General features: G+C 37.2%; 1 long non-coding RNA gene across 3 annotated transcripts in view; it reads right to left on the bottom strand.

The window, feature by feature from the left end:
* The window catches only part of LOC145991982 (uncharacterized), a 272,221-nt gene that overhangs the window by 104,669 nt on the left and 152,205 nt on the right, over nt 1–15,347 (bottom strand). The window contains exon 4 of one of the 3 annotated variants that reach the window (XR_014442116.1): nt 6,732–6,750. The exons of the other annotated variants lie outside the window; for them this stretch is intronic. This is a non-coding gene — a long non-coding RNA (uncharacterized LOC145991982). The remainder of the gene's footprint in view (nt 1–6,731; nt 6,751–15,347) is intronic. 3 annotated transcript variants of the gene reach the window in all.

The following is a 15,347-nucleotide window of genomic DNA, read 5'->3' as shown; positions in this document are numbered from 1 at the left end:
ATCCCTTACGTCTGTTTTCAGAATCAACTCACAAAAGCAACACTATATTTATAACTCAAAGCCAACCCATGCAAGCTAAGAAACAAAGTTACTCACTTTTGGAAATCCTGCTACAATATTCTTCTTCACCGAAGTTCAAAATGAAACAGAACTTTCCAGACTAGAGCTTTTAGTTTTATCCGTTTTAGTGGGTTCGAGGAGTGATATGTAAGCCAACGCAACGTGGACCAATAGAAATCCGAGACAATTCGCTCTAGAAAATAGTCCCCTACATTCCAGCCACATCATTTTGTGATTTCGAAAATTCACAAGCGAATGCATCACATCACTCCTACCAATGCTGTTAACTGACGTCAGTATTCCTCAACAGTTGCCAGAGCTGATGTAAAAACTGCTGTAACCTACATAGCATCATCTGTATTGAAACATGAACAAACAGATTTATACGCCAGTGAGGAATTCCATCTTTATTGTTTAGCTAATGAAAAACAGTATAACTTCCGCTGTCCAAGGCCTACCTATTGTTCAATCTGTCACGTAACTCAATATTGTTAGCACACAGGAGGACGAAATTGCAGGTTCCCAGATATCATATTCTTTACCACAGAGACAGCACAGTCGCTTTCCATACCAAAAAACTAATTGCTACAATACAATAAGTATATTTCAAATTAATAGCAAAATGTTAATATTTATTTTTTTATTAGAAATGTCTATGCATTTTTTTCGAACAAAAATATGTTATAGAAACATTCCCAGCCATAAGTTCAAAATTGCCCCCCACTTCCCCCCAATAGCATTACATACATACATGTGGGGGGACAGAGGTATACATGTTTCCGTACGTGGCGTTACGAGAGAAGAGCCTGCCTCCCAATTTTGCTTAAGAGTTTTGGTTAGCATGCAATAGATCAGTATGCCAGAAAAGATAGAGGGGGCATTAACACTGCACCACCACTATTGCCAGTTAGCATTTGTTAGATCTTAGTCATTTGTCACCAACTCTCCATCTTACTGCATACTTATCATCTTAGAAGGCTACAAAATATTACAGCGCTGTCAACTCCTATTTGAAGGTTAGCCTCGCCTGTGAAATATCATATGAAAAAATTAAAATGAGAAAGTTTGTGAAGCAAATTTCTTGGTACTTTTAGTGTTGCGAACTCCTACTTATAAATTAGCTTCGCCTGTAAAATATCACATGGTGAAATTTTCGTGGGGTGGGTAGGCAATACTGCGAGCCCACTCTGCCCAAAAAAAGGTTGCTCAACTGGTAAATTACCTCTACTTATTTAATTTACCTATGGAAGTTGAATTAAGACAAGTGCACGGGAAATTCAGTGAATGTGGAACAGTGGATGAAGTGACAGAAATGTGGAGTGAAACGTTTCGTTAGCCTGTGCACAGTGGCGTACGTATGGTAAAAATGTCATTAAAAAGCCAATACCATCATTTGTAACTATTGGCAAATATAAGGCCCACGTGATATATACGGGAGAAACTCCAACGTGTGAGTTATTTGGTTCGGATGAACATTTAAGATACAGTTGTAACCAGCGGCAAATGTCTACCCTACGTGTCCCACCGAAAGTCAAGGCAGCATTGCCCAATGAGACCGACATATTGAGCTCAGAGGTATCAGCAAGTGCATCACATCAGCAGAAAAACGAGGATACCTCACAAATAAAGCCAACCTATAATAATGAGAAGGATAAAAAAATAGGAAGAACACAAAGGGTAGGAGCAAATAAAAAAACACGACCGAACCTCAAGATAAAAAAACACTCGAAAGAAGAAAAAGAATCAAGCGAATTATTGAAGAGTGAGGAGAAAAAGGAAGACTTCATGGACACATCCCTCCCCTCCACTATCTTATCACCAGAGGAAACTGCATCTGCCACTAAATCACTGAGTGACAAACAAGAATCAGAAGAAGACAGTGATTTCATTTCTACTTGTAGGAGTGAGAAGAGTAATCAAATGAAGGTAAGTGAAACTAAGCTTAAACGAAAAACAAAAACAAAAAACTATAGCAAAACCGAGTTCTACCAGACGATTAGGAAATAACTTTTCAAATAGTGCTCCAATTATTGGATTAAATTCTCCAGTAGTAAAGATGGGGAATGGTAATCGAAGTAAAGAAAGCAAAAAGGAAGCTCAAGAATATAGTATTTAGAATAAATTATTTATGCGGAAAATACGTATTATACAAAAGTGTGGAATATTTTAATATTATTAATAGCATTATATAGAAATATGGAAACATTAGTAATACGAGTAGCAAATACAAATATAAATCATATACAAAATGAAACAAAGTTAAAATCACTACGTAGTTCCTTGCCTCAAAAAAGTATAGATGTTGCAAAAAAGTTGGCCGAAATTCGCTAGAATGTAATCAAAATTATATAGAATATAATAATTATAATTCAAGTGGTACATTAACTGCAATTTTAGTAATTAAAGAACTACCATTTATTCAAGTACAAAAATAATCCAGTGGAAGATTAATCCTGGGGAAATTGGGAACCTAGGCATTAATTAACGTTTATGTCCCGCCGGGATCAAGATACAGGAACGAAAGAAGTATTTTGTATACACATACAGTACCACAGTACATTGCAGGTAGTGGAGGTTCAATGTATTTAGCAGGGGATTTTAATTGCATATTATGTAATATGGATCAAACACCGGGTTATAATTTTTTAAATGCTTTGCAAAAATTGGTGCACAATTTGCAGTTAAAGGATATGTGGCAAGAAAAAAGATGCAATGAACTCAGATACACATACATTACTGCGATTAGATAGGGGATATGTTTCAAGTGAACTAAAATCAAATATTACCTCTGTTCATATGGAACCGGTGTTTTTTTAGTGATCACCATGCTGTTATTACAACAATGAAATCACCGGTAACGTTAACTAGAATAGGGAGGGGAACTTGGAAAATGAATGCATCACATTTAATTGAAAAATATTTTAGATTTGGCTTTGAGAGACAGTTGGAAAGAAGGACTAAGAGATCATTATATGAACAAAATATTAATAGATGGTGGACAGAAATTTTCAAACCAAAATTTCCAAAGATATTGCAAACAATACTCCTGGAAAAAACAACACGAATGGTATAATACATTTAATTTCCATTATGCAGTATTACACGACCTATAAAGAAAAAGAAAAACGACAGTGACACGCAAACGAAAATTAAAAAAGTGAAAGCACAACTACTGCGTCCACAGGCAACAAAAGTAGAAGGAATATGTATACACAGTGCGATCCCCAACATAGATATTGAAGAGGAAATACATTTAGTTCACGTAACAAATATATATCAGCGACAAAAAACAGAGTCTGATAACAGAACTGCAGGATAATCATGGAGTAGACCATAATCAGAGGAACAATATACAACAAATAGTGTATAAATATTTGGAAAATAAATATTCAAACGCATATGAAAATAATGAGAAGGCTAGTCAATTTTCAGACAATCCTCCAATCAGAAGCCATGGTTGGATTAAACCAACCATACACAAATGAAGAAGTGTATAAAGCAATAGTACAGGGAGTAAGGGGAAAAGCACCTGGGAAAGATGGAATAGCGACTAATGCATATAACGTTTTATGGCCAACAATGGGTAATCTTTAACAAAATGGGTTAATACATTATTAAACAAAAATAATTTAGTAAATTATGAGAAAACAGGAATACAAATTTTAATACCAAAAGATAGTCAACCCAAGGAGATGAGAGATTACAGACCAATAACATTATTTAACACAGACTCTAAAATACTGACTATATGTGTAGCAAATCGATTAAAGTTGATTTTGACAAAACTGACTTCACCATATCAATATGGAGTAGTTGGAGAAAAAATTATACCATTTTTTGACACTATTACGAGATAAAATAATAAAATCTCAAGACACCCAAGCAAATAAATACCTAGGCGAGATTGATTATTCACAGGCATTTGTTAGAGTGGGACATAGTTTTTTGTTAAAAACAATACCAAAGATGGGTATTCATGGACAAATGTATGAAAATATTAAAACATTAGTGACATATATAAGCTTAAAGGCAAAAATCAATGGGTTTATAACTAATAAATGCACAGTCAACATAGGACTTCCGCAAAGAAGCCCATTAGGCTTACCTCTTTTTATAATGGCCTTGGCACTTTTCCTTCACCACTGTCGCACGGCCATAAATAATAACAATACAGGAACGGAATTTACGATTGGAGATTATATCGACGATGTCACAGTCATATGTCAAAATCAGGCAGCGATTAAGAACTTAAGGGAATGTATACGACAATATGAAATCGAATGTGGTGCTTTAGTGAATAAGACTAAAACGTGTTACTTAACATTAGGACAACAACATGAACAGCTACCTGACGTGATATTTAAAAAGTGGATCAATTTAAAATCCTTGGAGTGTTTTTAACAAACGACACTACAAAAAGCATAAAACTTAGTTATGATAATATATATCAGAATATTAATTATACCATACACAAATTTATACAACGACCCTTCACTTTATGTACGCGAGTCAAAATAGCAAATGTATATATCTTATCAAAACTGTGGTATGGAGCCCAAATTTGGCCATGTGATAATCGTAACTTAGCACGAATAAATACAAGTTTAAACCGGTTCCGTTTGGCAGGAAAAGTTTTCCGAGTGAATTAGCAGACACTTAGCTCACGAAAACAGCAAGGAGGAATGAGTTTGGTGGATGCTTGTAAAAAAAACAACAAAAGCTTTGTTTAATCATCGGTATTTTTCAATGATTCAATCTAAAGAAAATGTCCAGGACATTTCAGGATGTACATATACAGCCCCTGGCCATATTATTTGACGCACCTCAATTTTTTTTGAAAATAATAGTTTTGAAGGGGAAAATTATACAAAATTCACCATTAGTTATCTGAAAAATTTACTGTATGTTACTTGAAAACTGGCAAATACGAGTAATAGGTACAAATGCACTTTCTTGCACAACATTGATAACAATAACTGTAATAGTAATAATAATACATAGTAATGTATTTCGACACAGTGGACAATTTTAACAGTTCGCTTACTATTCACATTTAAAATGTTGCAATAGGGTTCTTTGTGGCTGAACTTTCATTATTGTAATGTCATTTTGTAATGAACAATATGAAAAGAGGAGTATTGTTGTTACAAACAATACCGCCAACACCAAATGTCTTTGTTGTTGAACGAACATGCCGCAGTTCAATTCAAGCTGAGTTGAGAGGAGGACGTCTTGCGAATAGTGAATCGTATTTGTGCTAAATTTTGCAGTGATATTGTTTTTGTACACTGTCAGTATGTTTTTTTAAATTTAATTATTGACATTAGGGAGTCATGGGTAAAAAAAGTGACTTGACACCGAGAAAGATGGCTGAAATTAAGGCACTAATAAAGATAAAAATATTCTCTAATCGTGAGATTTCTCGACGATCTGATGTGTCTGAAGCATCGGTGAGGCGAATAAAGAAGAAAATTGAATATGGTGGACAGTGTGAGCCACAAAGGAAGGACAGATGTGGACGTAAAACAATTTTTACTCCAAGATCCTTACGTTGTTTGAAGAACATTTGCCTCACGAATAGATTTGCGAGTACAAAGAAACTTAAATTTAAACTTGAAAAGAGTGGCGCTCGTGTATCTGAAAGAACAGTAAGGCGTAGGCTCTCTGATATGAACCTGAAGGCTCTCAGACCTGCTAAGAAGCCAAAATTAACCACTGCTATGATTTGTAAACGTTTTCGTTGGGCAAAATCTCATTAAGAAAAATATTTGAACTTTTGGAGATGTTTGCTTTAGTGACGAGTGAACGTTTTAAATCTTGAAGAATAAATCTCAGTTTGTGAGAGACGTCCAGGTGAAAAATACAATTCTGATTGTGTTGTGCAGACTGTCAAACATCCGATAAAAGTTATAATTTGGTCAGTCATTAGTGGCAAAGGTACAGGACGTCTGTATTTGGTTCAAGGAACAATGAGGCAAGAACAGTATAGGGAAGTGCTTAGAAGAAAGTTGCTACCTCAAGTAAGAGAATGGTTCCCAAATGGAGAACATTTCGTATTCATGCAGGATGGAGCCTCATGCCATACCGCAAAATCAATAAAACAGTTTCTACAGAGTGAAAATATCCCTCTCTTGCCTTGGCCGGTAAACTTTCCAGATATGAACCCTATTGAAAATGTTTGGTACCTAGTGAAAAAAGAAGTGGCAAAGCAAACAATTACGACGAGAATTGGCCTAATTGAAAAATAATTGAAGTGTGGAATCACCATCCTCATATGCAGGAGACAGTACAAGCATGCATTGATAGTATGCCAAGACGAATCCAGCCATTGATAAAGACAAAAATCTGGTCAACCAAATATTAAAACTGACTTCCAGTCATATGTACATATTATATAGCTAATATTCAGGACACACTAAGAAATTATATTTGTAACTATTAATGTATCAAGTAATAGTTGTTTTTTGTTAAGGTTCGCATGTAATCAATGTAATATTTCATGTAATAAAATATAAATAAAAGAAATAGAGAATAACAAAAAATTAGACGAGATAATAAAATCCTTAAAATTTTGCATAAAATTTGGAGGTGCGTCTAATAATTTGGCCAGGAGCTGTATAAGAGATATTCAATTAGAAGCACCAGTGAATGAGATCATAATTCTCACTTACCATAAAGTATATCTAGAAGCTATAATGGAATATTTACATGGACTTTTAAAGAAAATAGACTATAATCAGCTAACAGTGAAAGATTTGTATAATCAATACCTTACTCAAAATATGGATACGCCGCACATAGTGAAGAAACATCCTCAATATAATTGGAATATAATTTTTACCAATATTTCGGCAAAACATTTATCCAATAGACAATGCAATCAACTAATTGATAATAAAGCAAAACGACATAGGCTGGGGTTTAGTTCAGACCCTAATTGTGAGCAGTGTATATTAGAAGATACAATAGCACACAGGATGACGCACTGTGGAAAGGCAAAACAAGACTGGCCTTTACTCCAAAAAAATATAGCACATATAAGTCGATCATGAGTTCAGTGTATTACTCCGAAATACAGATACGGACAGTATGGTATATCACGCCCACACTGCTAACGCATATAAAGATATCGCTACGATTCCAGCTCTCGTTAACTTGTTCGACACGTCGAGCTATCCCCAACCAAATCGAATCGAGTCCGTATCTGTGTAGAAAAGATGGATGTTGTTACCATAGTGCAAGCGTAGTATATCATAATATATCTCGAACATTTGCAGCTTGCTTAACTCTAACACTGTGGCACCAACATAGACTGGTTTGTTGAGCTTTACCTCACCACGATTCATGTGTACCAAAGCAAGCTGTTCGTTGTAGATTGTTCGAGATTTAAACAGTGGGCTTGCAACAAGTTTGCGACAACGGTCGACGCTAGTAAGCAACCTTATGTCTTCACGATTTCGCGTGTTTTCCATTGTTTTACCAAATATTATATTATTTATGTCCTTAAAAAATTTGCGATCAAGTTCCGAGGTAGCAGCAGTACGATGTTTAGTATTGAGGTCGATGTATGGCTTCAACCACTTTGAATGGTTGAAAATGAGGTCTCGGTTAATTGCTGTAATCGCGACCCCTCGTTGCATCAACCACCGAAGATTTCGGTAGTGCAACCCGTAACGCTTTTTCGGTTCGAAATCCGTGATGAATTTTTCTGCTTCGACGCAGGTGGACACTTGAATTCCGATGCTGGTGGGAGGTCGCAGAACACATCCTGCAGCTTCTCGGAAAACTCGAGGTCCACCTCGACAAAAAAGCCTCGTTCCGAGTTGCAACGTTTAGAAAGTCGTTGATTTTGTTTCTGTATTTTCCGTCGTTGGGTTTCCTCGTCACGTCGATCGTCGCGAATCCGAAATCGTCACTGTTCCAGCAAGAAGAGCAGCGTTCCGAAAATTGATTGATCAACAGGCCGTTGAGTTTAGATAACAAGGAAGGTAGAAATTCATGATCTGCCGTGCGGTGTACAGTCTCCATTGTTTGCTTTCGGAAACCAAAGAGATTCATTGTCCTTGCTAGTTATTTATTGTGTATATGATAATTTGAGACAGTTAAATTTTTTTATTTTAGTTATAGTTATTTAAGTTTATTTTTTTTCAATTGCATTGCCTACAATTTTTACTAATTTCTAAACGATAGTGTCCCCAAGGCAACGTGTGGATTCCGCAAGACAAAATACATCTTTTATCGTCATGCGGATCTAATGCTACTTTCCTAACTTTGTTTGTTGTAATCACGTGGTCTACACTTTGGATTCTTTGTTCTATACTTAGTATCGTCGATTGTGAGTAAAGGCAATCGATGTAATCGTGGAAGGTGAGTTTGTTCTCCACCGTATTCTTGCACACACCTTTTGCTTTCTTCGTGACGCTACTTTCTGTTCTCATGGCATACATTTTCGAACGCAAACCCGCGAACTCGACAATAATATCACCGTTACATTCATCTTTCAGTTTACCTAGGACTTTTTTTGTTGAGGGAAGGAATCCCAAATCTGTTGGGTTGAGGATATGCAGAAGTATCGAAATACTCGAGCATGGAAGGATTTTTTATGTCTTCATAGAGATTAGGTGTTTGTATGCTGTAAATGAAGCTGTCGGTGTCCGTGTACAAAAGTGATATCTTATCATTGAAGAAGGGTTTCATCACGTCATAATGAAATTCGAACATGTAAAGTTTCGACAAGTCGAGAACCGTTGCGCCAACGTAAATTGGTTTTCTGAATTTCATCAATTTTATATCTAGATTGAAAAGTGCCAAATTCTCATTGTAAATTTTTCTCGACTTGAATCTAGGATCGGCCACCCACTTCATGCATTTATTTTTATCTGAAACCAATTTCACGTCCACATGATTCCGCACGTTTTCCATCGTCTTGCCATACACCGCGTTATTCATCAATTTAAAAAAATCTTTGTCTAAATCGGAAGTGGCAACTGTCCTATGTTGCGTGTTTCTTTCAATGTACGGTTTGAGCCACACGGAATGTTTAAACCTGAGGACTCTTCTAATATTCGCAAACTTAACACCCTTCCCGATCAAGAATCGGAGATTCGAGTAATGAACAACGTATCTCTTTTTCCCCTCTAGAGTCAATAAAAGCTTGCATTGATTAGAATGAGGCGAAGATTTGAACTCGGATGCCGGTGGTAAATCGCTGAACAGATCGTGTAAATGGTCGGGGAATTCGATATCCACCTCTGCGAAGAAGCCATACCCACTATCATCGAAATTTTCTATATCTATTGATGCCCATTCGAATCCCCCGTAAGGAAGTTTCTGTACCATGGCATGTCCGTAGAGATTATTGACGTCGGCGTAGAAGATGTAATTCGATGCTCGATTTGAATCATAATCTTCTTTCATGTGCACGTTGTTGGCTTTTGCACATCTCTGTACACATTGTACCATCCCGCCCCGAATCCCCCTCTCGATGAAAAGTAACATGTCTACGTCCGATATCAGTTCCAGCTTGACCTTTGTCTGGAATAACATTGCCGACCACGCTAATCCCGGTAGGCTGTAGAAATACGCTGGATCTAATTTATAAATATTCGTTGCCGTTTTCCTGAACGCTTGAAAAACATCCGCGAGTATCGTTACGTCTAAATTTAAGTAGGCATCGTGGTAGTCTCCGAGTGTCCTACATTCTAATTTCTCCCACATGAGTTGCGCGTGTTGGTATTCTTCGTCCGTGATGCCTTTCTCTCTGAGTCTGCTGTAAAATTCTCTTGGAAGTGGGAGAGCGTCGTCATTAAATTTAGAATTATCACTAACATATTCGTAAGGATAAATCCCTTTACGTCTAACGAGTTCTATGTCTACGTTGGGAAAACTAGCTTTTGTAATTTTGAATTGTTCGTCTAAAAGTTTGCTGGCAAGAGCGTCGAGGCTGGCAGAGAGAAATCTATATGAATCCTGAAACCTCATCTCGATGGTATTTTTAGTCTCAGGAATCATAACTTTCTTACTTATAGAGATGTATCGTTCTTCGTTTTGAGCAAGAATATCTATTTTTTGAGTGTCGTATCCGAGTTTCCTAATTAAGGGATGAAAGTCGTAATTAGAGCCATTGTGAAAGAATATGGGGATGAATTTTGGTTTTTGGATTTTGAGGTTGCATGCATTACAGATTCCGCTTATGAAGCGACCGTCCGTATGCGAATGGTGAAACACTTTACGATTGTCGTCTGTGAAGTGGTTATCACACAGGACACTTGACAGTGTCATAGTAATTTTGAAGTTCGATAGCAGATAACGAAAGCATCGGTTTCGATGTTTGCAGCATGCATCCAATTTTCCCAACCTCCTCGATCATCTTTTCGAAGAAGCGTTCGATTGCATCGGGTCCTCGGTATACGTACGGTTCATCTATTTTATCCTGTCGCACGACAACGAAACCGAAACTGTTTGGTTCGTGAAGCTGGTAAGGTGTGGTGGAAGAAACTTCGGGATCCGGATCGCAGTATGAGAGTGGTTTGAGGAACGCCTCGAAATCAGCAACGATGATGGCCGGATGTTCCAACAATGCCTTGTGCATCCTAAATTCTTCCACTTCGTTCTTTTCGGGCATCAACATTCGAACCGGTCTGTTGTTGCCGCAATATATTTTATGTTGAGCAAGTTTATCGATAGCAATCTGACGTCCGGTGTATTTTCGATAATCGACTTGTTTTATATCGTTGAATGTGGTTAGGCATCTCGAGCAAACTTCGATGTTGTTTGCATACTTTGTAGTTTGACTTCTGACCAAACGTGATAGAGAACGAATGAGACACTAATGGTGAACACTGTCGTTTAGAAGATTAATCACACGAGCATCATCATCGTCGACATTGCTTATCCTGACGGGATGCACGACATGTTTATCCAAGGTATAGGAATACACGTTGATGATTAAGCGTTTTCCTTCTGCATCTCGTGCTCGTGTTTCGAATTTTGATATATCAGAAATAGTCATCGGGTATTCGATGCCAGCCATTGCATTTTCCAGTTCAGGTTCATGCTGCTTGTAATGATAAACCCGTTCTGGATTATTTGACCAATGAATCGGGTGAAGTTCCGCCAACACACACCAATGAAAACATTTATCATCTATATTTTGAATATTCAGCACGGCTTTTTTATTTTTAATATCCACTGGAAGAGGAACGTAGCTGGATGCACGAAGAGGCGAGAATTGGTTTACGTAAACGATTAACGTGTGAGGACTACCACACAGAGACCATCCCGACCCTGTAGCCTCGAAATCGTCATGTTTCTTAACCAGTTCATTTGAAAGATCAGAATAAAATTCGTCCAAATTATCGACGTCCGCCAAATGAAGAGCCTGGTTTTTTGTTCAATGAAAAAAAACTCTTGTTGTACCATCGACTTTTTCGTATTCGGAAAATAGATCAACGTATACTTTTATGGAATTATTTTCCAATTTATTTTTTAGAATATTTATCACGGATGTTTTCGTTTCACTCAAGAAACTAAGAATGTCGCAGCCTGGTTCCGAAGTAAAAGAGAAATGCTGAATATGACGGTTAAATGCAGATCTAATTGGTTTGCGTTCATCCGATAATTTAACTTGTTTGGAAGTAGAAGCTTCGGTTCCTGGATCATCGATTTTTCTTTTCAATGTTCCTTGTTCGGTCGATGGTTTGCAAATTTTCAGGAGTTTACTTAAATTTGTAATGCTAATCATCTTTCCGCATCGAGCACAAGACTTAGAAGGTGACGAACGATTAATTCTCGAACCTGTTTCGCTACATCTTGCCCTGTGTACCGATAAATTGTTCCTTGAGATTAGCTTCCCACAAGTAACACATTCAGTTTTATCATTTTTACGATTGAGACTGGTGGTGGATGCCATTGCTTTCTCCAAAATCACAGAAATCAAAAAGTCTAGTATATAGAGATACAATTTTCAGGTATGTTATTTTATATAGAATTTCTTGGAGTGATTACAAAACTCAAAATTTCAATCTACTGTAAATAGAATTTCAGGTATGTTATTTATATAGAATTTCTTGTGTGCGAATACAAAAACTCAAGAATTCAATCTACTGTGAATACAATTTTCAGGTATGTTATTTTATATAGAATTTCTTGAGGTGATTACAATCTCAAAAAAATCAATCTACAGTGAATATAATTTTCAGGTATGTTATTTTATATAGAATTTTCTCAGGGCGAATACAAAACTAAAAAATCCGAGACAGTTCAGTTTTAACGTGTTCATATTTGAAAAAAAAAATTCAAAATACGCCTTGGAGATTTCAACCAATCCACTTTACTAGATTGGGGAAACTCTAACTATTCTTATTTGGAACCTTTAACCTTTTTTGGTGACGTAGAGTACGCGTAGAGAGGTCGGGTTTAGTGCGTCGGTCGAGTCTCGGTATCCTCTGTCCTCCCATACCAAAATAAACATAGGTCGTCATGGAACAAAAAAAAATGTTCCGAAAATTTTCTAAGTCCAGCGTTAAAAAAATCTTAAATTGCAAATATCTCGAAAATGGTAAGAGTTATCGAAAAAATATATCGAAAAACACCCCTATACGGCATCGTTAGATGCCCCCTGTCGATTTTGGAGGTGTAGAATACGTATACCAAGTTTTGGTGGTCCTGGGGTCAAGGGGTAAGAAGTTAGCCCACCCCCTCCCAAAAACTTTGATCACTCGTAACTTTTGAACGAATAGTCATAGAGAGGTCGGGTTTAGTGCGTCGGTCGAGTCTCGGTGTCCTCTGTCCACCCATACCAAAATAAACATAGGTCGTCATGGAACAATTTTTTATTTCATCAATCGACATTTTTTTCCAAGTCCTGCGTTAAAAAAAATCTTAGGACAAAAAAAAACCTACAAAGACAGAGACATGGACATAGACATTACATATAGACATAGACATTACACATAGACATTAGACAACTTAACCTAACTTAACCGGGAACACGAGCCCGGGGACAGGGATAGGACCCCGGGGACAGGGGTCCAGGGACAGGGGGGACCCCCGGGGACAGGGGGTGGTCACTCCACCGCAGCAGTGGTTGAACGCAGCTAATGATCGAATATTGTTTCCAATGTGCTTTGGATACATACATGAACACCATATATATATATATATATATATCAAGAACAACATATACATTAAACAACCCCGTTCAGAATCCGTAGACTCAACACAGAGAAGTAAATATACACACTGTTAAAGACTCCTAGACACGCTGAAAAACTTTCGACCACGACCGGGTTCGAACCTATAGGCCACACGTAGAACGAACAATGACAAGAACGAGTGAACGCCTTAACACGCACGGCTACGGAGGAGAACCGAGAGAGGTCGTGTATAATTGTTCTTATATACCCAACAAAACTCAGAAACTGTCATACGCGAGAGCTAAGATTTTGCAACAACTATAATTACCCAACACTAGCAACAAGAACAAAAAAAAATATATCAATTACTTGTATAATATTAATTAGTAACTTTAGATAATATTAATCATTAGTTTTCAGTTGTAATTAATTTTAAAAAACAATTAATAACATGTTAGGTGATGATAACCAAGTGCAAAAAGCATTGCATTTTTTTTACACACAAACAAAGCACCACTTAGTTCACAAAACCTCTAACAGATGGCAGATAGTTACATGGTTCTAGTTAGGATGATGATTTTGGGTTGTTGGATTGGGGTAGAAGAAGACTATTTGTTGTAGTGACCACAGTATTGTTTTTTGTTTTTTTTGTGTTTTCTGTTCTCTTACGAGAATTAATATTGGTTGTCATAGAACCCTCCAATTCATGACTTAGGAAAAATCTGTTTGGTGATTCATCATGTACACCTATATGTGAGAAAAAGTATGAATGGAAGCTATGATCGGAAATCCAAAATGGCGACCGGAAGTGGGGTTATCTTGGAAACGGTAAGACTTAGGAAAAATCTGTTTGCGGATTCATCATGTACACCTATATGTGAGAAAAAGTATGAATAGAACCTATGTTCGGAAATCGAAAATGGCGACCGGAAGTGGGGTTATCTTGGAAACGGTAAGACTTAGGAAAAATCTGTTTGGGGATTCATCACGTACACCTATATGTGAGAAAAAGTATGAATAGAACCTATGATCGGAAATCCAAAATGGCGACCGGAAGTGGGGTTATCTTGGAAACGGTAAGACTTAGGAAAAATCTGTTTGCGGATTCATCACGTACACCTATATGTCAGTAAAATGTGAATAGAACCTATGCTCGGAAATCGAAAATGGCGACCGGAAGTGGGGTTATCTTGGAAACGGTAAGACTTAGGAAAAATCTGTTTGCGGATTCATCATGTACACCTGTATGTGAGAAAAAGTATGAATAGAACCTATGATCGGAAATCCAAAATGGCGACCGGAAGTGGGGTTATCTTGGAAACGGTAAGACTTAGGAAAAATCTGTTTGCGGATTCGACGACTGCAAGATCAAGAACGTTTATCTCAAGAATGGCAGGAACGAAGTTTTCCCGCGCGAGAATTACAACCTCGACATGACCAAAGATGATTATCTCAAACTTTACGAAGCCTACACCGCTTACAAGAGAGTAACAGAGGGAAACGTGGACATGTACTACGCGCCCAGCGAATTCAAAGCACGCAGGCCGATGTTCGTCATCAACACGACGAAGAGGAAGCAGGTCGTGGTCAACGATCGCACCAACATCAAGATCGTTTGCGAGTTCCACGACGCGCTTCCCGATGATACCGTGTGCAGCGTCATCCTGATTGCAGAGAAGTCCTTCGCGTACGACGTGAAGAACGAGAGGGTGACGGAACAGTTTTAAAATTCATAAAAAATTGCCACATACTAAAAAAAAAAATCAACATCCAACACATTTTAGGTTATATAAAATTTGTGAAAACCTTAAAATACTGAAATATTAAAACAAACAGAGTCCCTTGTAGGTTAGTTCGGTGCGTAAATAAAAAAATGATAGGTTAAGTTATATCACTTAGGATCGAAAAAAAATTAAAAATTCGTAAGAAAAAAAAGATAGGTTAAGTTATATCACGTAAGATCGTGATATACCTACCAAGTACGAGTGGGAAAAAAATGGTGCAGTAAAAATTTGTACTAAAACATCGCTGAACGCTAAAACATCGACAAAAAATTGTCAAAATATGTCAAAAACTGATATTCAATTGATAAAACAAAAGGATACCTACAAATAATGACTTAGAAACAATAAGTTTACACTACTCACCAAC

The sequence above is a fragment of the Lepisma saccharinum genome, chromosome 9 (genome assembly GCF_977018435.1).
Source record: "Lepisma saccharinum chromosome 9, izLepSacc3.1, whole genome shotgun sequence".
Lineage (NCBI taxonomy): Eukaryota > Metazoa > Arthropoda > Insecta > Zygentoma > Lepismatidae > Lepisma > Lepisma saccharinum.
The sequence above is the reverse complement of the archived record's forward strand: the minus strand, read 5'-3'. Positions and strand labels throughout refer to the sequence as shown.